Source organism: Lynx canadensis, chromosome A1 (assembly GCF_007474595.2).
Source record: "Lynx canadensis isolate LIC74 chromosome A1, mLynCan4.pri.v2, whole genome shotgun sequence".
Lineage (NCBI taxonomy): Eukaryota > Metazoa > Chordata > Mammalia > Carnivora > Felidae > Lynx > Lynx canadensis.
In genome coordinates this window covers 210,533,433-210,557,095 of record NC_044303.2, presented here as the reverse complement: position 1 = coordinate 210,557,095, position 23,663 = coordinate 210,533,433, and the positions used below count along the sequence as shown (strand labels likewise).

At 42.1% G+C, this 23,663-nt stretch overlaps 1 long non-coding RNA gene across 5 annotated transcripts in view; it reads right to left on the bottom strand.

Moving 5' to 3' along the window:
* Positions 1-23,663, bottom strand: part of LOC115524673 — an 87,838-nt gene extending 64,175 nt beyond the window's left edge. For 3 of the 5 annotated variants that reach the window (XR_003972171.1, XR_003972172.1, XR_003972181.1), the window contains exons 1-3: positions 23,428-23,663; positions 16,964-17,131; positions 10,827-10,935 (exon numbers count right to left, since the gene is read on the bottom strand). This is a non-coding gene — a long non-coding RNA (uncharacterized LOC115524673). Of the gene's footprint in view, positions 1-1,050; positions 2,232-10,496; positions 10,936-16,963; positions 17,132-23,427 lie in introns of those variants that run through there. The other 2 variants (XR_003972182.2, XR_003972170.1) reach the window with 2 other exon arrangements.

Here is a 23,663-nt window from a genome sequence, read left to right as displayed (position 1 = left end):
ACTCCAGTAAGTTGTGGATCAGTTAACATTAAAGCTTCCTTTCACAAATTAATGACGATATCTAGAACCCAACCATTGCCCAGAACTTATTCATGTTAACAAAACTAAGAAAGGCTGATTTTCTGATGAGTCTCTAACATCCCTATCACTTGCCCTGTGAGGGACTTAACTGTACCCCCTGTAAGCTCATCTTAAAAGATGTAGGATGGTCACAGGTCGTATGCAGCCAGTAATTTAAGTTCAGTGTCTCAAGACATTGTTTTCAATTTCCCTTCCCATCTTCCCCCCTGCAAGGGCCACCTAACTCCCCGTGCTACCAGCCCCTTCCGTCCTGTTGCATCAGTTTCCAGCTGTGGTTGTTCCAGCCTCATTGTCATTGTCAGAACAGCATGATGAAAGACCTACAGCGTCTGATGCAAGACAGTGCTCCCTCGGTGCCCTCTCACCCAACAAGCTGACTCTGTCCCCTGTGTGAGAACCCAGCTGCCTGGCTGGGGAACATCTGCCAGTCCCCAGAGCTCCAGATTCTGACTTTGAAAGCAACCTTAGGTCTTTACATGTGAAGCAGAAGAACTCTGGAGAACTCTGCACACAGGTGGGTTCACTATGACGGTCAGGAAGGTAAGAAGGTGATGTACACGCCAAGAAAAGGGAAAACAAACAAACACCCCAGCCTGGGGATCCACAGCATGGACCTGCCACACTTTCCTGATTCATTGCCTCCAACCTTCCAGAGACAGCTTGGAACATCTTGCCTATGAAATACCTAGCACAAAGACTTGGTACTTTTATTTTCTCTTAGGGTTAAGTACTGAAAATGTTGGTTACTATTGAGCCTACTAGGAAAGTTTAATTTAAAACTTAACACTTTCAGGGTGCCTGGGTGGCTCAGTCAGTTAAGCATCCGACTTGGGCTCAAGTCATGATCTCACAGTTTGTGGGTTCGAGCCCTGCGTCGGGCTTTGTGCTGCCAGCTCAGAACCTGGAGCCTGCTTTGGATTCTGTGTCTCCCTCTCTCTCCGCCCCTCCCCAACTTGTGCCCTGTCTCTCTCTCTCTCTTTCTCAAAAATAAACATTAAAAAAAAATTGTACAAAACTTAACACTTTCCTACCTTGTGGGCTCTGACACATTCCTACCAGTGTTGAAACAACTCCAGGGAAAGAAGCAATGCCATTTCAACATAAAACGACAGCTCCCAGGACTTTCATTTACCACCAGTGATTACTGCTCGGGGAAAGGATTAAAAGTATATATAAAGCATAACTCCAATTCCCCACAGTCCACCTGCTAGTTCCTTTCTGTAGCCAGCATCATATTTACCAATAAATTTTAAGCCAAGCATGAAAAAGTCAAGAATACCAATAACTGTTATTTGGAGTGCTGACAACGGGCATAATGCTGCTATTAACCAGCACGTCTGACTGGGCTCATTACACAAATATGCCCATCCTTCTGGAGGGCTGTGGGGAGGAGCGAGTGAGGTAATGTATCCGGGGTGCTTCGCACGACGCCTGGCAAGTGGTAAAGGCTTGATACATAGCAGCTACCGCTATTATTAAGCACAGCAGTGGGGCCCGTGTGGAAACTCCATACAGTATTAGGCAAAGGGAGGAGGAAAAATGAGGAGAAATGCACAGTAAGAGGTGGGGCGGGGGAGAAAGAGGAGAGAAAAAGAGAGACCAAGAATCGGACAGACAAGTTTTGCGAGTTTTCCCCAGGATAACTTCTACCCTAGACGCGCAGTCCAAAATGACATTTTTAAAAATCTGATTGTTAGATGCTGCCAATCGAGCTAAAATTGTATATTTTAAATTTATGCCAGATTGGAAATTCAGTTAGCTATATTTAGTTTCCTTCCTTTTTTTTTTTTTTTAACAAAAATGAAAGACCCAGGTGATAATTTTTTCTACCTACTCAGTCCTAAGACTAAATCCTGGTATGTGATCATTTCATGGGCCATTTGCCTATCTGGAATACTTGGAAAATGTGCCTGATAAGGTAAAGCTCCCCTCTCCTGACCCAGGCAACCAAGACCTCCCTTGATCAACACAGTGAAATGGGTGATATTTCATCATCCCCAAGGCTCTTTTGATGTACAGGAATAAAATACATAGATGACGTTCATCACCAGTCTCTCAATGGGGAGAAGGACATCAGTGTCACTGTTCTGAATATTTATTTGTGTGCTGTATTAGTCCTCGGGAAACTTGAAGAGCTTTTCAGCAAGAACCTGTACAATAATATTATGACATAATATAAATTAGAATAAGGAATCAACAGCAGGGATAAAATAAACAAAAATAGAAAATCAAGCCTAAGGAAAGCCCAAGGCAGCTAATAGAGAGGCTAGAGTGTGCCTCAAATTCAGCTACAGAGAGTAGTTTCCAGGAAACCAGAGCAGCAACCCAGGAGCCAGGGCCCATGAGGCCAACCTCAAGCCTAGAGAGGAGGAAACAGCAGGAGCCACTGGAATCAAAAATGGGATTCCAGGGCGAGGCTGAAGATCTTGCAAGTCTGGACTGGGGACAGCCAGTGGGCCAGAAATATCCAACTTTATTTCCATTATTTCAACCCAACCCCACCCACCTCTCCATCTAGTATGGCCCCAGGGAAACACAGATCACTAGTTTCCAAAGACCCAGTGTGTAGATAGTCCGACATGCTGGTTAAGGGTGCTTCCAGATGCTTTTAAGATCAGATGAATAAGTGGTAAAGTAAGCATCTGTTGAATACCTGCCACAAAGGCAGGAATTTTCTCAAGAGACATGGTCTACGCTAGCATGGCAACAAGTAAATGCTAAGGTTGTGGCATTCTATACCATGGATCGTGGCTCTGATGCTCTTGGCATGGACTCTAGTTAAAACAGGTGTTACCAATCATTCAGCAAGGTCAAAAAAAAAAAAAAATCTCAGAAATGCTCTCATGTGCAAAAGCTTCCCAGTGAACCTGCCTGGATGAATTAGCTGCACAACGTGCCCCTAGAGGAACTACACGAATTAGCCTGCAGCAGTCGTTACTAGATACAGAGCAATAAATTTTGGAGGACATCTGCCAAAAGAATAATTATCATTTTAGAATAGTTAATGTCAAATGGCTCTTAAAAAGAGAAAAACAATTAGCTAGCAGGACCACCTGTTTGTGGCAGACCCCTCCTGGTTCCTTACAAGAGGGCACAGATCAGTAAACTGGAAGGTTTGCATGTTTGTATTATCCTATTATCTATAGCCAGGTATCCAGGTGATTGCACAAAAGTTTCAAATCATTGAAATATAATTTTGCACATAGGTGAAAAGTGACAAACTAAACAATCCCATATTATTATCTAATTTCTTAACAATCCATTCTGGCTAACCCTGCTTCTTCCAGAAGTATGAATATACAGTGTACCAGGCTTCCCATCACATCCGAATTAATATTGTAATAGGTTTTTTTAAGATGGATAGCTCCCATACTGAGTTGCAATAAGTTTTATGTTTTTTTTATCTTTTCTTTTTTTTTAATTTTATTTAAATCCAAGTTCGTTAACATATAGTGTAATAATAGTTTCAGGAGTAGACTTTAGTGATTCATCACTTACGTATAACACCCAGTGCTCATCGCAACAAGTGCCCTCCTAGTGCCCATCACCCCTGTAGCCCAACACCCCACCCACCTTCCCTCCAGCAACCCTCAGTTTGTTCTCTGTTTTTAAACTTTTTAAAAATGTTTTATTTAGTTTTTGAGAGAGAGAGAGAGAGAGAGAGAGAGAGAGCGCGCACATGGGGGAGAGACAGAAAGAGAGTGGAAGAGAGGATCCAAAGGGGGTGGGGAGGCTCCGCACTGAGAGGCTGATAGCAGCCTGATGCAGGGCTCAAACTCACAAACCACGAGAGCATGACCTAAACCAAATTCGGACACTCAACCAACTGAGCCACCCAGGCGCCCCTGTTCTCTGTATTTAAGAGTCTCTTAAGGTTTGCCTCCCTCTCTGTTTTTGTCTTATTTTATTGTAATAGTTTTTGAGTGACTTGGCCCCTCCAATTACCTTTTCTGATTCAAAAGTATGAGGAAGGAATCCCATGGGTGTCTATTCTCCAGCGTCCTTGTCCATTATTTCCTATGATAAGCAGAATGGCTCCCCCAAAGACATCTACATCCTAACCTGCAGAACCTGTGAATATGTTAGGTTATACAGTAAGGAGGAATTAAGGTTGGAGTTGGAATTAAGTTGCTAATTAACTGACCTTGAGAGGGGAGGATGACCCTAGATTATTGTAGTGAGCCCAATGGAATCACAGGGTCTGTAAAAGCGGAAGAGGGAGACAGTCAGAACTAGGAAAATGGCATCATGAGAAAGATTCAACCAGCCTTTGCATGCTTTGAAGATAGAAGGGGGGCAAGAACCAAGGAATGCAGACAGTATCTAGAATCTGGAAAAAGCAAGAAAGCAGAGTCTCCCTTAGTGTCTTCAGGAAGGAACCCAGCCCTACAGTCACCTTAATTTTAGCCCAGTGAGACCCATTTTGGATTTTTGACTGTGAGATGGTAAATTTGCTACTTTACTAGTATTTTATTTCTCCCCAGCTGCAACTCCTACATAACCCCAAAATTCACCTCTCTCTTTCTTCCCAGACTTAACTGATTCTTCAACCTTGAAAACACCAATTGGAATCATCTGGGGAGCTTTCAAAATACTGAATCCTGGGACTCACACCAGAGATTCTGACTTAATTGATCTGGGGACAGCCCAGGTCAGGAATTTTTTAAACTCCCCACATGATTCTAATGTGCAGGTGAGTTTGAGAACCACTGTCATAAAGGGTGTGACATATGTTCTCATTAACCCCTCTGTGTCTCTGCAGTTTTTGGTCTCAGATTCTTCAGACCACACTGCTTCTTATTAGAATCAAAAGCAGATAAAAAGCAATAAAAGATATAAGCTAACATGTCATTTTTGACAGACTTCTCTCCAGAATAAGTAGGCAACATAACCAGCAGTAGTGGAGAAGCCACACCTGAACTTTGCTTGCTCCTCATGTAAAGTATGGGCTTAGGAATAGTGGTCTCCTAAACCCGTATATATAGAGATCAGATTGTACGTGCAAAGAACAGAATCCATCATAGCTGTGTTAAGTAGGAAAAATACTTATTACAGGCCACTGCAAAGGCTTACTGAATCATTGGGAAAGCTGAAGATATAGCCTCCAACTCAAGCTTTCAGGAACAAAAAGCCACAATGCAGAAACAGGTCACCAAAGGAGTTTCTGCCTCTGCTGCAGGAAGCAGCTGGCTCCAGAGTCACGCTGCACTGCTGTGATCAGGAAGCTGCTACAGTGGGAAGGCTGCCACATCAGAAAGTTGTATCATGCCTACATACATACCAGCATAAGGGAGGAGCCAACGCTCTGCCTCTTAGTACTCAAACCAGCTAGGTTACTAGACACTGGTACCTATCTTGAAGCTGCCACAGAAAAAAATAAATCCCCCCCCCCCCCCCCCCCTTTTTTTTTTTTTTTTTTTTTTTTTTTTTTTCAGAAAAAAGCAAGCACAGCAGAGTATAGCCTCCACTCCACTTCCACCTTCCAAATCTTACCCAAGTGTGTTTGATTGGCCCAGCCTAAATGACACCCAAAATGTTAGCTGCAAGAGAGTCAACAAGTATTTTACTTTCTAACTTGTGCAGATCATGAAAGTTCACAGAACAAATCGTGAACGGATATTGAGCACCGATCCACCATAAATGCCATAGACTGTTCCTCCGGCTCGTCAACATCCATCCATACTTACGTTCTCTCCATATTTAAACTTCCAAACAATAATAACATAACTGTCCCTGTACTTAAAAAAACATGTACTCACCTCCCCTCAAAAGAAACTCAAAGTTCCATGAGTCTGCATCTATCTTTGAGTGATATTCATTCCTTCTCTAGTTCAGTTTCAATTCCACCAGGGTATTTATTATATATAAATTCACTTATAAAATTAACCACTATCAGTAGACCATATGTAAAGTTGCGATGAAAGGGATAAGGGAGGAAGAGAAATGGTTAATTATATAAAATATACATGTCAGAGCAAGGAAGAAATCATTGGTGGTTATGATAGTTCCAGTTTCAGGTGCAAGTCTATAGTTGGTATTTACAACTCTTGTCCTCCACAGCCCATTGTAGGTTACTTTTGTCCTCAGTCAGCATCACGGCTGGGCGAACTTATTTAGCTGATGGAGTCACCCGGATCTTTATTCCTAGTGAATCTGAACACTAGGGGATCCTGATTATATTCAATTTCTGTAGTCTTCCATTAAAGGTATATATATTTAAGATACACATTAAAAATATAATTTAATATAACTTTTACCACTGGGCACAGCACTACTATGAAATGCCCCAGAGAATCCCCTCCATTCCAAAAATACTTCTCCCTGCTCCCACTGTATAATGGCAATCCTATTTCCTCTTGACAACGGGGCTCAATCACCCAGCTGACCTAATGATGACCCCTCTTCTGTCTGTTGGTTCATTTGCATGAGGTGCCCAAATGGTGACTGGCAATCTCAAATTTCAGTTTAATGGTACGAACTGATATCATGCGCCTCCTGGTATTTTCACTGAGGACCCAATATTAGTTAAGTGATATTACTGCCAAAAAATGCATAACCTGAATCTAATTATGAGGAAACACTGTCAGATCGTGGAAAGAGGCTTACAGATATCCACAAAATAGGTCAATGTGTCCAAATTATTTCTTAGCAACTAATCCTCAAAACACGCCCTATCCTGAACATGAAGATATGTGTGACCATCCTAACAATTCCATTCACATACCTCTTCCTCAGTCCTTGACATCAGTCCCCCTATGTTTTTCCCTCTGTATGTCTAACCATCTAGCTATTCCAGTGCCCATTAACCATCACCAGTGATTCAGCCTGGACCTCTGAACATCTTTACTTTCAGGTAATATTGACAAGTTCTTCCCACTAAGACATTGTTCTTTCCCTACTGTCCTTCAAAATTACCACCGAGTGGGGCTATCATGCTACAGAAGCTGACTTCCAGCTGATACAAGCGTGTCATGTGGAACACATCTATAAACCAGGCTTGATTTTTTTTTTTTTTTTTTTTTTTTTACCCAGTTAACACGTTCATTGGGCCCACACCCAAGGATCTATAGGTAGTGATTAAGGGAGAGGACAATGCAACAACAGGCGATACCCTGGGAGTGTGAGCCCTTTGTTCAGGCAATGTACCTGTGCCTTCAAGACCACTTAATGATGAAGTGTTGAAGAATGAAGAATGAGAAGACCCATTCTTATAGCTTGATTAATCAGATAACACCAAGCCCATGGACAGCTCAGGTCACATGGTCACTTGGTATTCCATGAAAAACAAGCCAGGCCTATTTCCCAAAGGGAGTATTTTTGATTAGGTATGTCAAGTGGGATCCTGACAGACCAGTCATCTATTCCATTCCTGGAAACATCATGATCCTTAACTACTCATGATCAATCAACTACCCAATTAACTATTCCAGCTCCCTTACCAGAAGCAGCTTCCACCTTGAATCGTGCATTTAACTACTGCTACTTGTCTTCTGCCACTCCAGGATCTCAACAAGCCCACTGCAATCAAAATTCCCATTTCAATAGCCGCATCTCTCACCTTTACCCCTGCCCTGACCTAGAGAGGATTACACTGCAATATTTGCCAAGGATATATTTCTCACAATTTTGTTTCTCAGTGCATTGGTGAAGAGAGCATCCTCTGGACCTCTTTAGTTAGTTACTGGGTCATATGTCATATGTGAAATACCTACTTCAATGGTTCTTTCTCTCAGGATTCCTCCCCCTACATTATACCATGGATTTTTGATGCCTGAATTTCCTTCCATGTAGGCCACCTTTGAGTCCCATTTCTAGTCATTCAGCCAGGCCAAGAGTTACAACCATTACCGGTTGCACCAACTAGAACAATGAGTCCAGAATCTTTGGGAAATGCACCCACACCAACAAATTAAGCCAGATTTAAAATTAAGCTTCTTCCTCTCTGGCCTAGATTCTCATAATGCATTCCCACACCTGTTCCCTAGGTTTTTGCCTATATAAATGAGCAAACTCTTGCAATTCCTCAGTTGTGTAAACCTTTGCTTCATAAGATAGACATTGTACTTGTCCTTCTGGGGACATGCTGGTGTCTGACTCTGCTTACAGATCTGGAACAATGAGTGGTGGGAAATAGGGGCAGGAAGAAAACTGAAATCCCCTAGCAAGGAACTTATCTCAGTAAGGTCATTACAGAGTCTCTAAGCAAGCCCTGACCAGCCTTATCAAACAGAGAAGGACAAGATGCTTTTATGGCAATGAGGTTCAATGGAGTTTTGGGGAACTTGGTACTCAGGTTCAACTGAACCCATCCAAATAGTCCCAATTCTCAGGGTCCCACTCTTTCCCAATCAATACCTAAAGTTTTTCATAAAAGAACTGGTGGTTTTATGAGTTTAGATTATCTTTTAATCATCAGCCCACAGGATCAAATGGCATTTGATGTTAGAATGCATCAGCTCTGCAGCTACATGAAATAAATGGTTTTTCTAGAAAGTTGTGGAAGCTCCTTAGTCCTCTGATATGTCTCATGACAATAACCTTAAAATCCTGATCATATCATTTTCTTTCTTGAAGTTCTCCGATGTAATTATAAACAGCCACCCAACTCCACAGATCTTGTATTCTTTATTCTCACCATGGTGGTCAGCAGGCACTCTACCAAAGTCTTTGCCTTCACTGGGCGCTTCATTCTAAGTGATCAATATTTGAAGAAACTACTTCACCACTACATGTCATATACTGCTAGTATTCCATATTCTAATGCTAACATAATCATTGCTACTTTCAAATCAAACCCAATCAAATGAAAAAAAAAATCCAAATTTCCAATTTTTTAAGAGTCTGTTGCCTATAACCCTCCTGGTACCAATCACAGTCATGGACAGGGTTCAATTCCAGGGAACATAAGCAATTCTAGCAAGAAAATGAAGAATGAAAAAACTTATTATAGGGCATTAGAAAGCTTACTGAATCAGGGCGCCTGGGTGGCTCAGTTGGTTAAGTGTCCAACTCTTGATTTTGGCTCAGGTCATGATCTTGGGATTTGTGAATTTGAGCCCTGCATTGGGCTCTGCATTGATAGTGAGGAGCCTGCTTGGGATTCTCTCTCTCCCTCTCTCTCTGCCCCTCCCCCACTCATATTCTCTCTCTCTCTCTCTCTCTCTCTCTCTCTCTCTCTCAAAATAAATAAATAAACTTTAAAAAGAAATAATTTAAAAAAAAATTTTTAAAGCTTACTGCATCATTAGGAGAGTCAAGGATTTAGGTTGACATTTCAGAAATGTCTCCCGAAATTACATGGTAGATCTGGGTCACCAGGGGAGCTCTTGGTTCTCCCAAGATTAGGAAACTGCCACCTCTTAAACGTTATGACTACCAAAGTCCGGAAGCCATTACAGTGGAGCGGCCCTCATGGACAGGAAGCTGACACCACACCAAACCAGACATGCTTTAATCCTCACTTGCAAATGAGCTTTCTGTGACTGTCTCCTGACAGTCACACACTTCTGCTAATGCTGCTGCAGAAAATTCAAATGCCTTAGGGCGCCTGGTGGCTCAGTCTGTTAAGTGTCCGACTTCCGTTCAGGTCATGATCTCACGGTTCTTGAGTTCAAGCCCCACATTGGGCTCTGTGCTGACAACTCAGAGCCTGGAGCCTGCTTTGGATTCTGTGTCTCCCTCTCCCTCTGCCCCTCACCCACTCTCACTCTCTCCCTCTCAAAAACAAATAAACATTAAAAAAAAGAGAGAGGGAGAGAGAGGCGCCTGGGTGGTTCAGTCGGTTAAGTGTCCGACTTTGGCTCAGTTCATGATCTTACAACTGGAGGGTTCAAGCCCCACATTGGGCTCTGTGCTGACAACTCACAACCTGGAGCCTGCTTTGGATTCTGTGTCTCCCTCTCTCTCTGCCGCTCCCCTGCTCACACTCTCTCTCTCAAAAATAAATAAACAACTAAAAAATTTAAAAAAAAAAAAAGAAAATTCTAATGCCTCTATGACCAAACTTCAAAGAAAACACAGAAGCAGTGAAAGCATGGCCTCTGCCTCATTTCTACCTTCTAAACATTGCACAGTGCAACATAATGGCAGAACTTAAATGACATCCAGAGCCCTGAGGGTAGGGTAGTCTGGAAAATGTGGTGTTTGGCTCTTCAGCCACTACAGTACAAGAAGGCATATTAGAAGGCAGGTGGCATAGACAGTATGCCAGAGCAGATCTAGCAAACCCATCACAAACCCCAAATACTAAGTTCTAGTCTTAAGCTCTGACAAAGAACTTTTGTAGATGTAACTCTGTTTGCAACCAGTGGGTCCACTACTTACATTTCTTTATATTCCCCACATACCTATTTTTTAATTCCTCAACAGTGATAAATAAATTGTAAGTTCCAATTGATTGAATGACTGGTTTAGAATATGTTATAACAGAGAAAAGTATTTATTTTTATTTTTCTGACTCATTTCTAGAAATCACTGGGCAATGTCTCCTCCACACAGCTGCAGCACAAAATATTTGCTGTTTACCTTGATGAGATACCAGAAGGTCTTCTGAATCATCTGAGTAACAATAAATTATATTTGGTAGCATTGTAGATGAAGTACGTTGTACAGTATACTCATTTCTGGAAACTGACATGGCGAACCAATACACCCCTTTTTTTCCATTCACTTCAGAAAACAGAGAGTTTACTGTCTCAAGGAAAGACACACTTTCATGGCCTCTTGAAGTCAATAATGTGACTTACAGAAGAATCCCAGTAGAGATGAGCAGTCTGTCTTCTCCAAGATATCCCCTTTCTTATCGTGCATTCAGTTGTCTTGAAACTCCCAAAGTCTCTAGAGTAATTGTTTTGCCTGAAACAGAGAACATCTTTGTGAGTGTTTCTCAGAGGAACAACTGACCCAGAGAACTATAGGCCCTTCCTTCAAATTCTATTCTCAGCAGAGTACTGGTTTTGGGTATATAAATACCCAATTCATTCATTGTGCCTAGTATTGGCCAGAACCCAAACCTTGCACAGCCCCTTGGCCTGCTCAGATTTTGGGAGGGCAAAGGTCATCCTGTCCATCATCCTGTTTTCAGTCAGGACTATGCAAAATTAATCCCAACCTACAAGAAACTGATTGTAACCTAGGAATGACATAAAATAGCCATTTTTTTCTCTGATCTCCTGTGTTACTTCCTAAGGCATTGATTGAAAGAAAACAAGTAGCTAATGAAAGGTGAAAAGATTACACTTCAGAAGCACCAAGAAGACCTTGACAAAACCCGTATGGGCTCTCAAAATGATTTTTCAATGATTACTGTGTTTTACTCAAAGAGTTAAGGATTTGGGAGACAGCCCACAGCAAGCAATGTAGAACACATTGACTTGAGCAGACCAGATCTCTCTCTCTGCAAACAAAGAGGGAAAGAAAGAAAATGAAGATAATTATTGTAGTAATTCAATAGCCCCCTTTCCTCCTGAAATGCTAAACTCCTTGCCTCAAACTTTGGTGGAGACTGATTACAGCTTAGTAGCTGCTCTGGTCATGGACCTTAAGAGCATTCTTCAGAGTGGAACGGTCTTCCATTCCACGTCCCCGCTGCAAACTTCGCTGCAAACTGCTCCTCAGCAATACAGGATAATACCCTTCACTTTCTTTTGACAGTCAGACCCAAACTTTCCTGTCTAACCCTAAATTCTCAAGGCTTTTCTATCAAGGAATGCAAGGCGCCCCCTGGAGGAACTGGCCAGGATGGGGGATAATGGCCCCAAAAGAAGGTGTTTACTGTGCCTTTTTTTTATTATTATTTTTTTAATGTTTATTTATTTTTGAGAGAGACAGAGACAGAATGCGAGTGGGTTAGGGGCAGAGAGAGAGGGAGACACAGAAGCAGAAGCAGGTTCCAGGCTCTGAGCTGTCAGCACAGAGCCTGACACGGGGCTTGAACTCACAAGCCGCAAGATCATGACCTGAGCCAAAGTCAGACGCTCAACCGACTGAGCCACCCAGGCGCTACTATGCCTTTATTTTTAAAAGGAACCATGGGCAATTAAATGTCGTTTATACTCCTTTTTAAGAAATCAAGGAAGGAGTAAGAATAACCTCTCAGGATATCTTTTTAGAATCCTGTCTGGCCCTCAAGGCAAGTCCAGCTGTGTCTTGTCCCTTTGTGGCATCTGCCTGTCATTGTCTTACAACTCCTTCCCCCAACATGCACCAATGGAGGCTTCTGCCTATGCTTTGCCTACCAGACCTAATTTGTGCATTTCATTCTCCCTAATTGTCTTACCCCCGCCACACACACACACGATCCTCTATCACAACCCCAACATAGTCATAAAAGGCAATGACTTCACAGCTAAATAGTGTGAGATCTAATTGTGGCTCCACCATATACAAACCGTTGGGCAAGTTCTATTCCTCAATGTTCTAATCTGTAAAATGAAGTTAATAATAGCATCTACCACAAAAAGTTGCTTTTGAAGGTTAAGTTATGAATGCTATTCAAGTGATCAGAAAAAATGTCTGGCATAAGGTGGTACTCAATATATATGTGTATATATATATATATATATATATATATATATATATCTCAGCTCTTATTGTTACAGGATATGGCATCTAGATGGCATATTGAGTAATTACATTTCCTTCCTGTTCTAACAAACAGTAAAGTACTAGATGTTGGCTATGCCCACATCTCCATTCAGAGGAAAGTGGTCATGGATATTCTTTATTCTTTATTAAGATACTATCGCTGATGGTCACTGAACCAAAAATGAGTGCCCAGGACTGAGGCAACCACATGTCCATAAGATAAACATGAGCAAGACATTGCCAAGGAGACAACTTGACCTAAGAAGCTACCTAATCAGAGCACTCCACATTGAGTGGTGACAACCCAGCCCGATCAGAATTTCTCTCTTGGAAAGTTGGAATATAAAAGCACACAGGGAAGAAAACAATAGAGGCCTGTTTGAAAGACATTGAAAAAATGGCCAGATCACTAGTAGGGCAATCATATTCTGAACGGCAATTATTCACTGAGTTCTTCATGAAGCCAGAAGAACTTTAAGCCTGGGAAGCAGAGGATCCAGTGATGGCACAGGTGGTGAGATAATTTCCCACATTTTTTTTTTCACTTCATTCACACACTTAACATATGCAACTTTCATCAACCAAAAGAAAAAGTCCCAAATGTACAAGTGAAAAATATCCAAACTGTTAACATAGGATTAACTAATACCAGCTACTTTTAAGTACAGCTGTATAAATTCAAAAAAGCTATCCTGTATGTATATACAAAATTGTTTATACACAAGTCCATACATAGGGTCTATACATTTATTTCCTCAGAACCCTTAGGTGTGCCACCTCTTGGTGAAGACACCAACACTTCATTCACATATTTCACGAAAAAAGAAAGACTATTTCCAGGACTGACAACACTGTGCATATTGTATTCAGATCATGTGGGCTCCATTCAATTGATTAGGATCTTTCTGGTGCATCTTTGTGTTAAAACCTATCTCTTAAGTGGTGATTTTCAAACTTCAGTGTTAATAGAAACCTGTAAAATTTGTTAAAATGTAGACTCATGGGCCCCTTCCCTAGAGATTCTGACTCAGTAGAACTGGAGTGGAGCCTCAGACAGGGAGGGTCACTATTTGGGACCTCACAGGTTATTCACCGTACTCCTCCAGGAACACGTTCATACTGACGACAATGCGAATGCTTCCTGAGAGTTGTGCAGTGCACAACCTGCCCACCTAAATGTGGTGGCCATGAATAGTCCTCATGTAAGTGGCTCTAAGTTCACACTAAGAAATACAGAGAGTGACTTAGATATGTTCCTTTTTTGCCATCTCAAAGAATCCAACAAATGTGAGTTCCCTGCTGATCCACCCAGGTCCTAGTTACTATTCATGCTTAACAAGGTGTCTACAGTTGGGCAGGACTAAAGCAGAGAGGGAAAAGGATAGGCAGAAAAAGGACCAGTGCATTTGTGTTTCATTATAAGCTTCAACAAGAGGCTTGAAGTCTAGTCTAAATATATGTCCCTTCTGAGTGCTACTGCTGTGAAGCAATTGGAATGAAAGCAAATACAAAGAGCACAGAATGAATTGCTGGTGAAAACCCTACAACACCCTGAGGCACTGGCATTGTGCTCCCACCTCCCTGCCCCTCATTATAGATGTTGCTTTCGAAGCCCCATTAATTGGTGAGGGTCCCAATATACTTAAGGAGTAGAAAGATGCACAAGCCCCTGAAAAAAATCATTGTGCTTCTAGAGAAAGGATTTTTTTAATTTTTTATTCAAGTTCCAATTAGTTAACATACGGCGTAATATTAGTTTCAGGTGTACAATATAGTGATTCAACACTTCCATACATCACCTGTGCACTCCTTCATCCCCATCACCTAGTTAATCCATTCCCCCCTCCCCTCTGGTAACCATCAGTTTGTTCTCTATAGTTAAGACTCTGTTTCTTGGTTTGCCTCTCTTTTTTCCCCTTTGCTCGTTTGTATTGTTTCTTAAATCCCATACAAAAGTGAAACCATGTGGCATTTTTTTTGACGAACTTATTTTGCGCAGCATAATATTCTCTAGCTCCACCCATCTCGTTATAAATGGCAAGATTTCATTATTTTGTATGGGTAAATAATATCCCATTGTGTATATATACCACCTCTTCTTTTTTTTTAATTTTTTTTAAGTTTATTTATTTTCGAGAGACACCGGGAGTGTGGGGGAGGGGCAGAGAGAGAGAGGGAAAAAGGATCTGAAGCGGGCTCTGTGCTGACAGCAGACAGCCCAATGCAGGGCCTGAACTCACAAACCATGAGATCATGACCTGAGCTGAAGTTGGATGCTTAACGGACCAAGCCACCCAGTTGCTTTTCTTTCTCCATTCATCTATCTATGGGCACTTGGGCTGTTTCCATAATTTGGCTACTGTAAGTAATGGTGCTATAAACATCAGAGTCATGTATCCCTTTGAATTAGTATTTTTGTATTCTTTGGATAAACACCTAGTAGTGTGATGGTTGGATTGTAGGGGAGTTCTATTTTTAACTTTTTGAGGAAACTCCATACATACTGTTTTACACGATGGCTGCACCAGTTTGCATTCCCACCAACCATGTAAGAGGCTTCCTTTTCCTCCATATTCTCACCAACACCTGTTGTTTCTTGTGTTGCTGATTTTACCCATTCTGACAGGTGTGAGGTGATATCTCATTGTAGTTTTGATGATAAGTGATGTGGAGCATCTTTTCATGTGTCTGTCTTCTTTGGAGAAATGTCTATTCATGTCTTCTGCCCATTTTTTAATTGGATTATTTGTTTTTTGGGTGTTGAGTTTTATAAATTCTGTGTCTATTTTGGACACTAACCCTTTATCAGATATGTCATTTGACAATAACTTCTCCCATTCCATAGGTTGCCTTTTAGTTTTGCTGATTGTTTCCTTTGCTGTGCAGAAGCTTTTTATTTTAATGTAGTCCCAATAGTTTATTTTTGCTTTTGTTCCCTTGCCTCACGAGAAATATCTAGAAAGAAGTTGCTACAGCTGATGTCAAAGAAGTTACTGCCTGTGTTCACTAGAGAAAGGATTTATCATCTTGTATCAAGTGAGTTCAAGTCAACAGGTTTTTGCTGAGCTCAGTTAGGTGCTGATGGAATTAAAAAAAAAAAAATTAGAAGACTCCATCTGAAGCCACCCAAGGAGAGAAGTGTCTCTTGTGAAGAAGAGGGACACAACTAAAACATGTAAAGAAACTGGAGGACAAGGAAGAAAATATGTCATCAAGTACAAAGTTAATGAGGCGGTACCTGAATTAGAGCTCAGGAAACCAAGAGACAAGTGAGGCTGTGCAATGCCACATGGAGGCACTTGAAGAATATTCTAGCAGCTACTTTTGTAAACAGTAGAGGTGTCTGAGGTTTGAAAGGAGAAACACACTTGGTCATTTTTCTGTCGGTCGGCATTTCCTTTGATCCCAGTATTGGACTTGGTCACATTCACATGCTCTGGACCCTAACATTTTACTCTGATTTTCCCGAGTGCACCTCACTTCTGCCACATCCTTGCCTCGACTTCTCAGACACTGGGCTAGGACACCAACGGGAACCACCCAGCACTTGTGCGAAACTAGTGAAGCGAGGGAGATGACACCTGGGGGCAATCCTTGACATGTCAGGGCTGAGAACTTGCGGGTGCCTGTCCCACTTGTGTCCCTTGAGTGGACAGTTCTGAGAGGCATTTTTCATGGCTCTCAGTCCCAGAAGGAACAGGCCCCAGTTTCTCACAGCAGTGACCAAACTTGACAACAAACTCTTTACCAACTGGCTTTGCTGCTTGTCTTGTTTTCCTTCTTCCCCATCCCCCACTCCCATTCGCTGACCTCATTTCCCAAACCACCTGCATACAAACCCTTGTCTTATGCCCTATTTCTGATAGGAACCCTGGTATAAACAATCTCCTAGAGAGATAATGGTTTCTGGTTCCTGATATTTTATGCTCAATTTGCAGGGAACTCTGACACAGGCCTTCTCCCCCAAGCACACTCATCTCAGGAAGGTTCAAACCAAAATGTACTGTGTGCTTCATCTGAGGTTTTGCCAAAGGCAAGATTATAATTCCCTAAGGCCCAGGATATGAGGACAAGGAGGAGAAGGGAGTATTTTATATTTCCCAAGTCCCCGTTATATGCCACTACTGTGCTATATGTTTGTATCTTATCAACTGTTACATAAACCTGATGAGGTGGGTAGAATCTTTTTTTTTTTTTTTTTTTGTAAGAAATGAGGAAACTGCTCAGCAAGCAAGAAGTGATAGAATCAGGATTTGAATTCAAGTCTGACTCTCAAGTCCATATTTTGCCCACTTACCTGATGTTTTCTCCCACGTACTAATTCATGCCTGGGGTTAGGTGCCTGTTTCTCAACAGCGTCAGGGGTCTTCATCTTTCAGTTTTGTCAGTTTGGGAACTCGAAATCAGTGATCTGCAGCAATTAGGTGGCATTTTAATCTCTCCAGGTTGTGGCATAGAGTTGTCCCTTTAAGCAAGAGAGAAAGTTCAGAACATAGAAAGCTGCTTATGTCTGTATGCTACACCCAGGGATTTAAAGCCGGCTTCAGTTTGGCTCTGAGAAATGCAAGGCACCTGTCTGGCCAGTAATGAACACAGAACGTGAGTCAGACCTATCATGGCTCGGGGCTCAATGCTGAGCACACAGTAGGTACACAAGAAACATTTGCCAAACTACCCGTGAGCTCTGAGAGCCAAGGCTCCGCTTCCCTCCGAGTGCCTGCCAAAAGTAAATTGTTGGGGGCCATGTAATAGATCTCTATGCTCTCTACACCGAGCCCTACTTGTACCTTTTACATGCCAGACCCCAGAATAACAGGGATCTAAACACATTTACCGAAGTCACACAGTAGCATTTTGAGACTGAGAACCGCCGGCCTCCTTTGTGATCACATAGCTTCTTAACCCACAGCTCTTTGAGCTGCCACTGTTTATATTGCTCATACAGGATTAACCAGATCCCCCCTGCTTTGTGCCATCCTCTGTGCTCTTCCTGTTTTTGTGTTTATTTACTAATTGGCTGGCTCTAGTTGTTTCCTATTGATTTACAATTCAACTCAGAAAAAGTGATTTAAGTGTAGAGTATTGAAGGCTTGGATCTATATTCTTACACAGCTTCTTTGGTCAGAGACCATGTCGTCTCTGGGAATATCCACTCACCTAGCATTTCCCAACCTTGGTGAAGAAGAGATCAGAATCATTAAACCTCCCAGAGTAGACAATGCCACATTCATCCATTCACTCATTGAGACAGAATACATTATTTCTACACAAAGAAAAGTAGGGGGGCATGTGGCTGACTCAGTTGGTAGAGCACACAACTCAGTCTCTGGGTTGTGAGTTCAAGCCTCACGCTGAGTGTGGAGTCTACTTAAAATATAATAAAAAAAATTTTTTAAGTCTAAAAATAAAGACAAGTAGGGACTTTAATCCATTTTCTTGAGCACCAGGATGCCACAGAGTTAGGACTCTATGCAGTGTTTCTCAAACTGCAGTCCCTTCGACCAACTGCATCAGAATTCCCTGCCATGATTATAAATATAGATTCCTGGACTCTTTCTCAGACTTAATGTAACAGAACTTGGTTTTGGTTTTTTACCAGGTTATTATTAACCAGGAGATTCTCATCACACTAAAGTTTAAGACACCCCCCCCCCCAAGATCTATGAGGACTTACATGCCCGACATGGCCAAACAAAGATTTCATTAGTGGACATCACCTATGCCTTGTCCAGTTCAGAGCCCTCAGGCAAGCTCTGGCACTGTATCACTTAATCTTCCTTCATTACATGAATTTAAGTCAATGAATTGGTAGGGGTGAAAAGAAACTGAGAAGAGAAGAAAAATCAAGGTACTACAATCCAAGAAATTCACTGATGAACTCAGGAGGAAATTTTCCCAAGAATAAACCATGACAGTTAAGTCACAGAAAACACATATTTCCAACTATTTCCCACATCTGTGTATGGCCTTCAATAACTTCCTGCAGGTATCCCCTTTTGGCTCCAAAACTGTAGTTATCCAACTTATACTCTGGAAGCAGGGAGGAGTTAACCCAATTGTCTAATTTCCATTGGGAATGCAGGAGAAATTTGGCTTTATCTCCAAGCTATGTGTTATAATAACACCATTTTACAATTTACAATTGCAAAGTAATTTATGGTTTCTAACATCTTTTAAGGATAATACCCCACTTAAACTTTGCATTGTTAGAAATACCCAAATTATAATGTATACACTAATAAGGTTAACAGCAAGCCAGGATTTGGTTGTCTCCTCAAGTAGTTTTTTATTTTTTTTTTATTTTTTTAAATGTTTATTTTTGAGAGAGAGAGAGAGAGAGAGAAAAGGGGAAGAGAGAGAGGGAGACACAGAATCTGAAGCAGGCTCCAGCCTCGGAGCTGTCAGCACAGAGCCCAACTTGGGGCTCAAGCTTGTGAACCACGAGATCATGACCTGAGTTAAAGTCAGATGCTTAGCTGACTGAGCCACCCAGGTGACCCTCAAATAATTTCTTTTCAACACAATGAGGTCTTGAAAACAAGATGAGAAGACATTCTTCAGCAAGGATGGAGAAACATGCAAACTCTGACTCATAGTCTGAGTTTCCCAAGACAACATCAATGTCCAGACAGGTACTCAATGACAGAAAAAAAAAAACAAAAAACAAAAACCTGATGATTTGCCAGAATGAAAATTAGCTCCTCTGATTCAGTGGGTTTGAGTGTATAAATTTTGTTAATAAAATCACCTGCTATAGATCAGATTCCAGGAGACCTATCATGTCTTAAATCATTTCCTGAATTTATTCAAATCTGCCTGTTGAAGAAAGGTTCACTCTCATGCATAATGCCTTTGACCACAAATAAAGTCTCTGCCATCTGTTTTCACACTAGGAAAACACTATTTGGATTCAGTGATGAAATAAAAAAAAATCCTATTCACATAAATCCAAGTTTTGTTCTCTTACCCTGGGATCCCTCCTGCTGAAATTACAAGGAAAAGAACTTTGTTAATTAAAAAGATGAAGTGTGAACATGTGTTATTCAAGAATATTGATACCTCCACCTACATCTCCAAATTATTAACATTCACATGGCCCTTGGTTTTTGTTTGTTTATCGGCAACAAGAGCTTGTTTAAATCAGGGCTTCAGATACGTCATTTTATCAGGCACCAGCAATGTTTCAGAGGGTACATGGAGATGTCTTTCTTTTTGGAGCTCTTTATAGCCCTTTTAAACAAATATTTCAAGGATATTTATTGCCACTGAGTATCTTATTGAAATAGGAAAACATAGGTGGATTCGGTCACTAAAGAACTCCAGAGAATTTAAAACTGATTAGACAAAGGAAATGTCATTATCATGGTTGATACAGATGGATACTGAATCCTTAAACTCCCCCTGTTGATGACTTTTGCTCTGGATTATGGAGGACATTGATCAAGGGTAAACATATAGTCTTCAATACAGCCTGGAGTTTCAGTATCACACTTCCAGTTCTACCCTGGGGAGCTAGTTTTGAGGACTTTTTTTTTTTTCCTCCTTTAATACCAGACCTAGAATTAGAGCAGGCTCGATAGCCTGTTACTTGTCTATTTTCTCTCCAGCCCTCACTATGTTCCTGACTCTCATATCTTACCATTGTCCCTCCAGAGAAGGAAGTAGGGGAATGTGTAAAATGTGAGGGAGCCCTTCCTCTGAACTATCCCCTAGGCTTCTTTTCCCTGGCCCCATCTACAGGAGGACCTCAGGCCTGGAGGTGCCTGGAACCTGACTTTCTATCATCCTAGAAAAGACAGGGGGTGAAGGGTGGTTCTGTTTATAATCTTTACACTTCTCTCAGCAAGAGCCCCACCTTCTAGCATGCTGGCCTCCTTGAGTGTAACTAATCCACATCAGCCTCCCTCCTTTCAGGGATAGAATACGGGGCAGTGGGAGGATGCTTCATCCCTGCAGCTTGGAAACATTATCAACCCAATATCTCAGGGCCACACAAGTCAGAGGTCCTTTCTGCCACCTCTTACTTCTGCCCATGACCCCATGATTCTCCCAGGGCAGAACATCCAGGCCATGCTCTTCCCTTTGTGTCCCAAATTAGTTCAGATGAATCCTTCACACCATCTCTTACATCTGTAGCTTTCCATATTCACTGCTTTGACTCTAATTCAGACTTTACTATTTGCATACCAGGATATTTTAGAAGAGGCTCTTATCTTGTGTTCCTTGACTCATCCACCAATCACTCTCTGTTGTTTCAAAGGACTCTTCCTGAGAGTCATTGTTTTCATGTCATGATGGTGGTATAGGAAAATATTAAGGGGCATGGATACTGAGGTCAGTCTGTCTGGGCTCCAATCCTGAATCTGCTACTTATTAACTGTTACTTTGGGCAAGTTACTTAATCACTCTGTGCCACAACATCCTCCACCTGAAATAGGGATAATATATACATATCTCATAGGATTAATCTGAAGATGAAATGAATTAATATAGAAAAGGGTCTGGTATTTAATAAGCATCCAATAAGTGGTAGCTATTATTACTATTATTATGGAATATGGCTCAGACTTCTTGGCCCAGCATCCGTTGGCCTACACAATCTCTACTCTGGAACTGTACTCTTAAAATGGTAGATGCTATCTTGGAGCTCCCCATAGCTTCTAAAAGAAATTAGAAACCCACTTAAGGTGATAAGCATGGTGGCCAATGAGCAAATATTTAATTCGAGCCAAGAGCCTAGAAGAAGTACAAAAAGCCGGGGAGGAGATGTGGTTTTCTTCCCTCTGCTGCTCCTGGGGACACATGCTATGCTCTGTGAAGCCAGAAGGAAGATTTGAGCTGATTATAATCTAATGAGGCTGCCAAATCAGTTTTACTTTCCAATACAGCATAATGACTGGTGAGTCCCATGGGCCCTAAGTCAGGGTTATTTTAACTGGCGGCATTATCTGGGTCAGACCAGTCAGCCTCCACCGGGAACACTCTGGGAAATGTCATCTTCCAAGGCAAAGTGGGAGCAGCCCTTACCACTCAATAGATGGTGATACCCATGGCATTTCCAGGGCAATTTCTGAGTTCGTGAGATGTAACAAGGGAACACAGGATGGGAAAAACAAAAGGGAAAGGAGAGAGAAGAGGGACAAGGACAGAGCATAGCATGGGGAAAAAAACAATACAAGTGGAATAGCAGTTAAGGGGCAGAGGAAAAGTGATTTAAAAAAGAGAAGAAGAAGAAGAAGAAGAAGAAGAAGAAGAAGAAGAAGAAGAAGAAGAGGAGGAGGAGGAGGAGGAAGAAGAAGAAGGAGGAGAAGGAGGAGGAGGAGAAGGAGAAAATAAAAAACAAAAAGAGTAGAAAGTAAAGGAACTGAGTACTGGGGGACAAAGCATGTCTGGAAAAAGAACTAGAAGCTCCAAGGGGCTTGTGTGACTGATGGATTCCGAAGACCTAAAATACACAAGACCAAAAAAAAAGAGGAAGGAAATACACAACACGGACACACCTTTGGCGTCTAAGCAGTGTCATCTAGAAAGATTTGTTAATAAGCTCAGTAAAGTGCGAAATCGAAGACTGGTCTGGCAAATTCGAATCAGCCAGTTAGATTCTTAAAGCCTCAGACCTCTCTTCTCCAGCCCTAGCAGGTGGCATGGGCAAGTTACTTGGGAGTTCCCCCATATACTGCTTGGAAATAAGGCTGGTTCAACAGGCTTTGAATCCCCAGGCAAACCCATGCCGTTGCTGAGAGGAAGTGGGATCCACCGGGTTTGCCCCAAGGTTAGCAGCACGGGGGCGGGGCCTCTGCCTCCCTCCCCATTAACTGTCTGGAGGGGAAGGAGGCCTGGGCAGCACCAAATACGCTTTGGGGCAATAATTTAGCCACCCCAAATTACAGGGTCTTCACAAAATGGTCACTATCTTTCCACACTACATTGTGGAGAGACAGTGAAAGAGCTTATATTTCTGAGCTCTTTATCTCGTATGTCAAAAACATCATGAAAAATACACTTGAAAACCACTGCTATCACCTACAAAATCAGGAGTGGAGATCAGATTTACAGACCAGTTTATCCTTTATACCGCCCTCCACCCCTCCCCCAAAGTAATAAAAATGGGAATATGGGGAAATGCGAAGGTGCAATTCAACTAAGCAATATTTTTCAGAAGTTGAGAAACCTTTCTCTATTAAAAGTTCCAGGGGCACCTGGGTGGCTCAGTGGGTTGAGAGTCTGACCCTGGATTTCAGCTCAGGTCATGATCTCCCAGTTTGTATGTTCAAGCCCCAGGTCAAGCTCTGCACTGACACTGTGGAGCCTGCTTGGGATTCTCTCTCTCTCCTTCTCTACCCCTCCCCTGTGTGCGCTCTCTCTTTCTAAAAAATAAATGAACTAAAAGACTAACTAAAAAAAAAAAAAAAATTCCCACACAGGAGATGGATGCATTGAAATAAGGAAGGGGGGTGGGAATTAAATAAAATAAACCTTTAGACTAGAGGGCACTACTTGGTTTTCTTTTGCTTCTCCTAAAGTTTCCCAACGTTAGCCGATTGCAATGTGTTTTTTCTTGGTTTTGCTTAGTTTAGGTTTTCCATTTACCCTAGGGCTATGACGGGGACTTGGTAACGATGAGGTCATGTTCCACGGCAATCGGTTAGGTTCTTAGAAGGTTTTTGAGTTTTTTCCGCCTTTCTCCAACTCGAGGGCCACCCCTGTAACGGAGCCACCACCACCTCTCACCGGCTTTCCTGTCGTGGCTTCCACACTTACCGGCTTTACTACCAGCTGTCCACGCGGCAGCCGGCCAGCTCTGCACTGCCTCTACCACGCCCCCTGCCACTTCCTGCACCCTGTGCTTCTCCTTCTTGGCACTGTCCACAGTTTGTAAACGTGCAGAGGTGCAATTATTTGACTACCGACTCTCTCCCGCTGGACTATAAACACAGGAAGGCAGGGGCAGCGCAGAGCAGAGAATCCTCAGGGCCTGTTACACCGCCTGTTAACCG